This window comes from Charadrius vociferus, unplaced genomic scaffold, assembly GCF_000708025.1.
Source record: "Charadrius vociferus isolate BGI_N301 unplaced genomic scaffold, ASM70802v2 scaffold326, whole genome shotgun sequence".
NCBI lineage: Eukaryota > Metazoa > Chordata > Aves > Charadriiformes > Charadriidae > Charadrius > Charadrius vociferus.
This window is the reverse complement of record NW_009649062.1, coordinates 4,359,574-4,369,190: the sequence shown is the minus strand read 5'-3', so window position 1 is coordinate 4,369,190 and position 9,617 is coordinate 4,359,574. Positions and strand designations below refer to the sequence as shown.

The 9,617-nt window shown below is 44.0% G+C and overlaps 1 protein-coding gene across 1 annotated transcript in view; it reads right to left on the bottom strand.

Moving 5' to 3' along the window:
- Positions 1–9,617, bottom strand: part of HIC2 (hypermethylated in cancer 2) — a 32,889-nt gene that overhangs the window by 2,852 nt on the left and 20,420 nt on the right. The window contains exon 2 of the mRNA XM_009888132.1: positions 5,152–5,295. The gene's annotated coding sequence lies outside the window, so the exon portion shown is untranslated. The remainder of the gene's footprint in view (positions 1–5,151; positions 5,296–9,617) is intronic.

Genomic DNA, 9,617 nt, shown 5'->3' with positions numbered 1-9,617 from the left:
CAATTTTTTAACTATTTTTTTTCTTGAGGTTTTGGGGGTTTTTTTGAAAGTGCCAACTACTACTTCTAATGGGCATTATCTGTTTAAGTTAATTTAAAATAGTTTCTGAGGTTCAAATGTAGGAATTAAATACCAAACATAAAACAGCCACCTTTAGCCTTCCACTTCCTTCCTTCCTTCTTTTCCCAGTCCCTCATATTATTGAAACAGATTTCTTTTATTGAAGGACCAGCAAGCCGTAAAGTCCATGGAAATTAAGAGCTTAAGTTTTCTCTTAAAATCATAATCAGTTAAATGTTTTTGTTGCTTGTGAGTCCCATTACCACATTTGTCCCATCAGATTTCAAATGATGAAGCATTAGACCCCATTATGTTCCCTCTGTGTCAAGTATGTGTATACAAGAAAAAGTAGTAAGGAGTGATACTGTCAATAGTAAAAAAAACCTCCCTCAAACCTGATTCTTACTAACTGGTGATAAATAGAAAGATTTAATTTGGCAGAAAGGTGGTAAATTTACATTATCTGCACAACAAAAGGACTTTGCTTTCTGAAAAAAAAAAAAAAAGTAAATGAATGCAATTTTTCCGGCCATGTTGCTGTCTGACTAGCCTGTTACCAACAGATCTGCTGAGTAGGTGCCTCCTCTCTGCCACAGGACACATTTCTTCAGTTGGTTAGCTGGTCAGCCTGGTACTTGGTTACGCATTTGGTAGAATTTTGTGGCCCCTGTTCAGTGCACCACCACCTCATTGAGTATCCACAGGGATCTCAGTGGCTCATCACCTTGAGCCACAGCTAAAACGGCTGCTCTGCTTTTCCGTTCTATATAGTTTCAGCAATGGATGGGAACCCAAGGAGACAGTGGATTCACCACTGCGCACATTAATGCTGTTCCCAGAGGTGGCTGGCTTTAGAAAGGGTGGCAGCCAAAGGGAGGAAATACAGGCTTGCCATGGTGCTAGCCAGTTATTTCTTCTCCATCTATAGTGTTTGTTATAGAAACTCACCCTGCAGCATCACAAAAATGCGATAGAGATGGGGATTACCACCACTGAGCAGTGTTCAGCACTTTAAAAACAAGTTTTGTTGTAATTAGTTACATCAGAGTTGCAGCACGCAGGCCATGTGTCTGGTCCTAGTGGCTTGCTTCCAGAATTGCTGATTAAGAGGAAGAAGCAACAGCATAGAGGCACCAAGTACCCGCTTTTATCTAGCCAGGCCAGTAAAAGCACTTACTTCTGGGTCACTGAGATATATTGATAGGGAAGGACAAAAACATGGCTTGCAACGTAACACAGCATTTATATATATAAATGCATCCTGCTCAAGAATAGCAAGACACAGCCTACTACTACACTATTTTCACTACAAACATAATGGTGCTTTTCCATGCACGTAACACACAAAATCCCTGCATATGATTTTTAAGTGTTCCATAAAGGACAAATATGGGAAAGGAAAGGAAACAGCACAGCCAATATTTTTTGCCTAAACAGACTAATAAAAAAAAAAAAAAAAGGTATGTTACTGAAGTAAAAGCAAGTTTATTTCCCATTCATGGGGCACTTGAAGCAGAGGTCTAGAAATCTGTGTAAGTATTTGTTTAAGCCTTTGCAAAGAGTCAAGGCTTGCTGCAGCTACTAATGGGAAATACTTTCAGATTTTTACTTTTTTTTTTTTCCCCTTTTTTTCTTTCTGCCTTAAATGATATTGAAACCAGGTAATGAGCCTGCAGGGAAAGCCCTGAAAACAGGGGTAGAATTATAGTTCTGCTTTTTACTGACCTTCATGAGGAAGATAATGTTATTGTTAAACCTCAGTATGTTCTGCAGCATAAAAATTAGCATAGTACAAGTTGTTTAAATTACCTCTGTTTATCTCACATGTCAAATTTTACTGAAGTATTCACGTTCAGTAGGACATAAGTATGAGACAGGTTATTACCTTTAGAGATTTTAAAAGCAGCGGCCGGGTTTAAGCACTATAACACTGCCTATCACATTTGAATTTGTTAGCTGAAGTCTAACATGGATTTAGCAAGCATGAATATAATGGAACAAGGCAGCAAAACCTTCAGCCAAGTTTAGAGCCCCATGTTTAAAATTTTGCCAGAATTACCCACTGAGGGCTTTTACCAGGACAGCAACGTAGGTCAGAGAACACATCTCTGACTGACGTACCTTTGTGGCCAAAAGCTTTATAGAATCAACCTGGCTTGTGTATCTTGTTCAGTCCTGAACAAAAATAAATCCATCTCAGCTATTTTCCAGAGCTGATCAGTTATAAACCGTCCTTTAGCAATGATGCATTTCAGATTGGGGGAAGGTGGAGGGAGAAGGGTTGGAAAACTTGTTAGGCAAAGAGAAGCAGGCATTATCCTTTCATCTATGGCGTTCCTAAGATCTCATTTCTGTCTGAAAGCATGGGACCAAAGGCAACTACGAGGTTAAGTCCAGTATAAAAGTTAGCATATCTTCCCAAACAAATGGCAGGTACAGCCTTACAAAGGCCTTGTTATCCATTAGTTTGCAGAGACTGGCTCTAAACAAACCCTGAACATTTTGATAACATCACCACCACCAATAATGACAACAAAAGCCCCCAAAAGCCCTGAAAAATCAGTGGTTTGTATTTCTTGTATCTCGGTATCATTTTTAAGAACCTTCCTTTTCTGTTTTCTGCAAAAAGATAGAAAAATACTCCCAGTTCAGAGGAGCCCTGACTCAGAAAAGCCTCAGATGCATTTCCAGTGAAATCCCAAACCCCAGATCTCAGGAATATGTAGATGTCTCACTGGGCTCACAGTCTTATCATTGAATTTGGTGTGCAAAATTTCACTCCTTTGCAGTTAAAACAGGATCACAGAAGACTTTGGACAAATAGCAGGAGAGATGGTCTTTTTTCAGATTCAGGTTGCTTCCTAGTCATTCAAGACACAGTTTTCAGAGCAATGAACCTGCTCAAATATTCTTGTGCAAGTTTGGAATGAAGTAAGACCGAGGCTCCTCGCTACCTCCACCATATCCATGACACTGAGACACAGCACATGCAAAGACATGAAAAATATAGGGCACAAATCACAGAGTACAGTAATGCTGCAAGCAGATGCCACACATCAAACAAAGCTTTGCAAGCTAAGAGCCGATAGCGTCTTCATAAGCAATATCGCCCAAGGAGCTGGGTAACTGTGAGCTGCTGTGTCCAGCCTGGGGCACACCGCGATCCCATGGGCAGATTGTGCAGAACACACAGACAGCTCCAGGAACTGTGCTGCTCTCACTACAAAGCAGGAAAAACTTAATTTTTTTCTCAATTTCCACAAAGGCTCAGGACATCACAGAAAATTAGATTGCCAATGTACAGGAGAAGAGAAATCCCTTCACCCCTTTAAATAGTATAAAATCTACATATTCACGAGAGATTTGAGTCTCTTTAATATTGCTAAGTCTTTTCCTAAAAGTAATTGCTGAATGAATGCTAAATGTGTTAGCTTAGCAACCTCTGGCAGGAGATGCTGTTTGATTTAATCTGAGTTATAGATTGCAGCATATGAATATTGTTTACCTTTTAAGAAGCAACACCAGTGAAGCAAAGAATCAATCAAAAACAGATCTAAGGAATCACTCATTTCACGTAGAGGATTTGTGGATGGATGAGAAGGCTAGACACCGAGCACCTGAACAGTGAACTAACAGTACTGCAGATAAAAACCAACAAATAGATTAGATGTGATGTATCAAATTAGATGCTGTTAAAGCATTAGCCTACTGTGCATGTTATATTATACCTAGGAAAAGATAGTGGCCTGCTTACTTATTTCTCCACCTTTCCAAGCAGTTGTGCTGCACTGAGCAGACACTGCAGCAGTGAGCGTGGGGAAGAACAAGACAAAATTAAATCAGCTGTTTCTACATTGCTCTCTCCCACCAATTTACTTCTGACATTAAAAATGCTGTGTCCAGCTGCTGCTGGATCTGGGTGAAACTGAAATAGATGACTTCTGCACCCTTCAGTTTCAGATGAACTAACTTTTAGAGCACTTGATGACCCCACTGGGAAGAGAGCTTTCCTGTTGCTCACTGGCTCATCTGATATCCTCTCCCCACATCCCAACAGAACCTATTTCCAGGACTCTCGCGAGGTATCAAGTGAAGTGGGTTTTCATGGCCACTAACCTTCCCCTCCCCACCCCGGGAGCTGCAGCTGGCAGGTCATTATCCCATGCCTTGTAAAGGTATTCACATTCCAGAGCAGCAGAGACATAGGGAGGAATGCAGGAACTGTGTTAGCCCACATGGTTCCCTATCCCCAGCCCCTGTGAGCAGGCAGACAGCAGAACTCAGAAGCAGAGGCAAGAACATGCATTTTCATCATTGTCAGTGAAGCAGCAAAAGCTCTGTGAGGGGGTCTGAAGCAGAAAACAGGATGCAGCACCTTTGTTTCTCTCACAGGAATACCGCTCACTTCAAAATAGGTAAAACGAACAAGTAAAGTTACTTAGGGAGAGGACTGCAGAGCTGGGGAAGGGAGAGAAAGCGACATGCAGGGCAGAGCAGGATGCGCAGCTGATGGTGTAGATGCGGACATGGAAAGGAGAAGGAGAATGGAGGATCATTTCACAGAGGATACCACATCAGCAAACTTAAAGTGGCCCTTGGTTAGTTTGTTACATTGCAATTAGTGCCAGGCAGAACTGCCCTCCCAGCTCCCTGAAGCAGCTTTTGCAGGACTCCCGCAGAAATGGTATAGCTTTGCTTATGGACAGAAGCACCTGTTCGGTACCTCTGTGCAGCAACGTTTGGGACATTAGGTATGTGGGCAATACATGCTCAACTGCTACCAGCTCCTGGCCCAAAAAGGAGAGAAGAGAGAGAGTCAGATGATTTCCTAGTCCCTTCTCTTTCCTGTTCTAGAATACCAAGGAGAGCCTGACATGGCTAGGCTTTTCTCTACTGCATGGCAAACTGCACAGGGAAGGGGAATCTCCATGGGTGAAGAGGGTAGGGGCCCTGTGTGCATGAAGGCACTAACATCAGGAGAGCAAAGTGATTTCCAGTCAGTGCAAGGCTGCAGCAAAGCAGGAACACCTTGCTATACAAGCTGAAACTACGAGCAGTAGAATGCAGATTAACCGCTTGGTTGCCGCTTACCATGCCAGGTACATTGGGCTAAAGGCACCTCCATCCAGTGCTGCCCGACGTGCCAGGTACATCCCATGATGTTCCATTGAAATCACAACAGGCCATCAATAGAACGTGGCTGCACGGATGCAGAATGGAGAACCAGCAGGGACGCTGTTAAATGCAATTAAAAAACTGCAATCAAAATTGAAATGTACATTTTAAAACGGCCACCTGCCTTAAATATGTAACTACTAGAACAACCTCCCCTCCACCCATCTCCCCAGAACTGCTGAACTGCGATGGAAACAGAGCAGAAGGCCTCTCCAAGTTTCCTGATGACTCTCTCTGGCCACCTTTATTCAGGACTCCCAATGGCACTGAGCTTCGGGTGACCAGTCCATACATATCCAAGAACAGCAGATCCCAGGAGGTCTGCACCAGCTTCCTTCCGCCCAGAAATTCAGGCAACTAAATATCACCATTTAGAAATGCCTCTATGATGAGAAAAGCCTGGCACCAGAACTTCACAGTTTCGTTCCCCACACAGTACAGGCAATGGAAGAAACACTTAAATGCTGATCCTCTGTGTTGTCCCTATTTCCCTGTCCCCCTTCCCAACCCTTTGAAATCCTCCTCTTCTAGAGCTGTTATGGCATTAAGCCAGGCTAGGTCCTTTGGCTTTTGTTACATCTGTGGTGCAAGATGGGTAAAGAAAGTACTGTATACCCTCTCCTATTTATAATGATGCTTCACTGATAATTTAATCTATGTTCTTGGAGACTGGAGATCAAGTTGATTCTTGGTGAACTGCAGTTGGTATCAGAGTCGCAAAATTTAAGATCTGTAATTCCACCCTTCCCTGCCCAAAGGAAAAAAATAACATCTTTTCCATGTCAGGGAAAGGCACATCCCACAGATAGCCTGGGCTTGACAAGCCTCGGGTATCCCCTGCAGTGCGTATCCTCCTTCCCCCAGCGTTCCCGTAATCAGCTCCGGCAGGATTATCAAGGAGGACAGCCTTACGGTAGATGCTAAGCACAGGTTCCTCTCTACAAGTGGTGATGCTGCCCCAGTGAAAAAAACAAACCAAACCAACCAACCAACCAACCAAAAAACCCCAAGAAACAAAACAAAAAAAACCCAACCCCAAAACAACGAAAGAAACAGAACAGAAATAATCCTGCAGCCTTGCAGGGATTTAAAATAGGTTTTCAGATCCTCATGGCAGAGTGAAACTTCTGCATAGCTCTTCTCACATTGATGGCTGCATGTCTCCAGATAGAAGTCTTACATTTAAAAAGTTAGAAGAATATTGATTATCATTTCAACCTTAAAAGATAAAAGGCCAAATGAAAAAGACAATAATTAATGTAGCTGGATCAGAGAGAATGTAAAGGGGGACGCTGGTCTGGGAAATAGAAAGTGTCTTCATGAAAGGACACTGAATGTAAGGAGATGGCTCTTCATTCTTCCTGGACATCTGCTGGACTCAGGCCCAGGACAGCGTTCCCATCATTCCCACCTGCATTCTTATCCCCACGATTCTGTAACTAAATCCCTTTCACACTGAACTAATAGGTCTTTTATATTCAGATCGCCTTGTTTTGACTGCTATAGGCTGAAGGTTTTTAAATCTTGTCAATACTATGAAGAAGTGAAATGTAAGCAAGCGTTTGCTTACTGACCTGGGCTACACTGAGCCAAGAGCATTTGCTGAACTAGTCTGAACGGACCACTGCAAATGTGAACAGGCCAACCCACATTTAAATAGCATGCAACTTGAAGCATAACAGGCCAGAGCCCCAGGGATTTGGAGCTTCCGTCTCTCCGAGAGATCACACGCTCTAGACTGTATACGAGCAACATACTACCGGCTGCATCTGCCAGCATCGGGACTCTGCAAAACACTCAGCAATGCTCTGCTTAAGAAAGGCTGAATGCTGCATAAAGGTATTTCTTGGACATCAGCTCAAATGCAGATTTACACCCAGATTACAGCAATTTGCTTCTTGCTAGTGTGAAGAAAGCAGCTCTTCTCCATAGCTGTATTTCCCCTCTAGGGCAGAGAGTAACAGAGAACTGCTTAAAACAAAGGTGTTTCCTACTGTTAGAACGTTACACTGCAGTCAGAAATGAAGCTTCCTGCCAATTCCTAAACAGAGCCCTTGTATATTATACATTTATTTTCACTGCTGACATGAAGGAGCCTAAGACTACCTACACCCCTTAGTGGGAAGAGAAGAAGAGAGGCATAGACTTTGAAGATCTTGTCAAGCAGAGCCAGGCACTAAAAATTCCTGCATATCTGCAGAGCACAGTTGATCTCAGGAACACAGCAGTGGCACAAAACAAACCCTGAGTGAGCAGCAAGAGATGTTGGGCTCTTCTGCAGCCCTTGCAACAACTGAGCAAGCTCAGTTCTAACTGTACCTGCATTGGAAGTAGTAAAGGCAGCTCTGATGTCCCATGCTAATCTAACGACTCCTTATTGCACTAAAATACCCACATATTCAGTGGAGAAGCTCAGCCGCACAGGAGGAAGGATACCCTCTACCCATCCACCAGTTAAGGCCCCTTTGGTATGCAAAATTCCTGTTTCCCAGCTACCTTTGAGCCTTGATGTACAAAATTCTCCCTTTACAATGCAAGAATTTAGGACATGACTAAAGGATTGATGCTACCTCCCAGTTAATCCTAGAGAGCATTAGGGAGAATCAACAACCCTATGAATTACATGGAGTGAGAAGACGCTTCTGGTCCTAAAATGCTTGGGCTCTGTCCTTCAGTATGGTAGGCCACAGTTGGCAGGGGGTGCACAGGGTGGCAGCTTCATGCCGAGCATTGCTCCGGGGAAGAAGATGATCATCGTGACCCTTTTCCAACCGAGACTGTCTTACAGCACTGATTTAGGGCTCTGAGTCACCAGAGGTACAAGCTGATAGCAGAGTTGTGAAATGCAGCGGTACTGGAGCAAATGCGTGGCCCTTTCAACTGTCCCTGCAACTGGGGAGGGATCTCCAGGACAGGCATGAGGCAGACAGCTGGGAGTGTTAAATCCTCTAGCGACTGTGACTCAGACCCCTTAGTTACAGGGTCTGTTAGAGCAAACAAGTCCTCAGAGTACTGGGAGAAATGGGAGAGTGTTTGATAAAGATCCTCCCAATCGGCCTGCTTATTTTTATTCCTTGTGTGGACTCAGTAAACTTTTCTGCAGAGAGAAGCAGTCTGCACAGGAGCATCTGCATACAGATTACTGCTGATACGAACTTGTTGCAACATGTAACACTGAGCTCCATACTGAGGAGTGCAGGAAGGACATGGGTACAGCCTTGGACCAAAATGTCATCTCTCTCACCACACGGCAGATACCAGTGAGCACACAAAAAAACCCCTCTGCTGTCTCATTTTCTTCTATAAGACCAAATCTCATTCCCTTATCTCATCCATACCTACAGATGCAGCAACAGTTCTCCATAACATAAATAAATACTGCCTTAAATACAGCACCTTTTTCTCTTTATCCAACATTTTCTTCATCCCCCCCGCTCCCCCCCAAGAACTGACCATGTTCTCAGCCCGGTATTTCCCAGAGAAATCTTTGTCTCTAAGCTTCACTTTTTTCACTTCCCGCACCCCCCCCGCCTTTAAGGGTGGTGAGGCACTGGAACAGGTTGCCCGGGAGGTTGTTGAGGCCCCATCCCTGGAGGTGTTCAAGGCCAGGCTGGATGTGGCCTTGGGCATCCTGGTCTAGTGGGAGGTGTCCCTGCCCATGGCAGGGGGGTTGGAACTCGGTGATCTTCAAGGTCCTTTCCAACCTAAACCATTCTATGATTCAGTGAAGTCTTTCAAGCAAACCACTGTTTAAGAACCGGTCCTGGCAGTACCAAGGCTGTATTGCCTGCCAAACATCCCTCCAAATCGTATGCTTAACTGATCACCCTGAACCCTCACATATTTGGTTCTTTGCAATCACCAAAAAGTGTTTCTGCAACTCTGAGCCTGGCAAATGAGAGGATGCCAGAAAGCCATTATTGCTTGTAAAAGCAGAAGGCCTAACAGGCTCAAAGTTTTGCAAACTGTCTGCATTGCATCCAGATCTATCCAAGCTGAAGATTACCTAAGGGGAAAGCAGGGATTACTCATTTTCAAAATTCTTCATTTCCTTGGCTGCCTCTCCTCAACCGCTACTTCTCATTTTGGCTGTTTTATTCCCCTGTCTTCTTCACTTCAGACTTTCTTTAAACTCAGCTTACAGGCTGCAAGGAGGTCACTCTACATTAGGCTTCTCAAATCCACCTCTTCCCAGCAAGGCTCCCATCCTGCCATCCTTATCCTGCAGCACTGCACAGCAGTGGTCCAGGGCTCCAGACAGTTTCTCAGCTTTGGGGATTACAGCCCCAGGCGCATTATGAAAGGCAGCCCAGCAAGGTCATGGGGTGTTGAAAATTTTGCTACAATCCAAAGCACAGCATCTTCCCTCCTTTCCTTCCCTA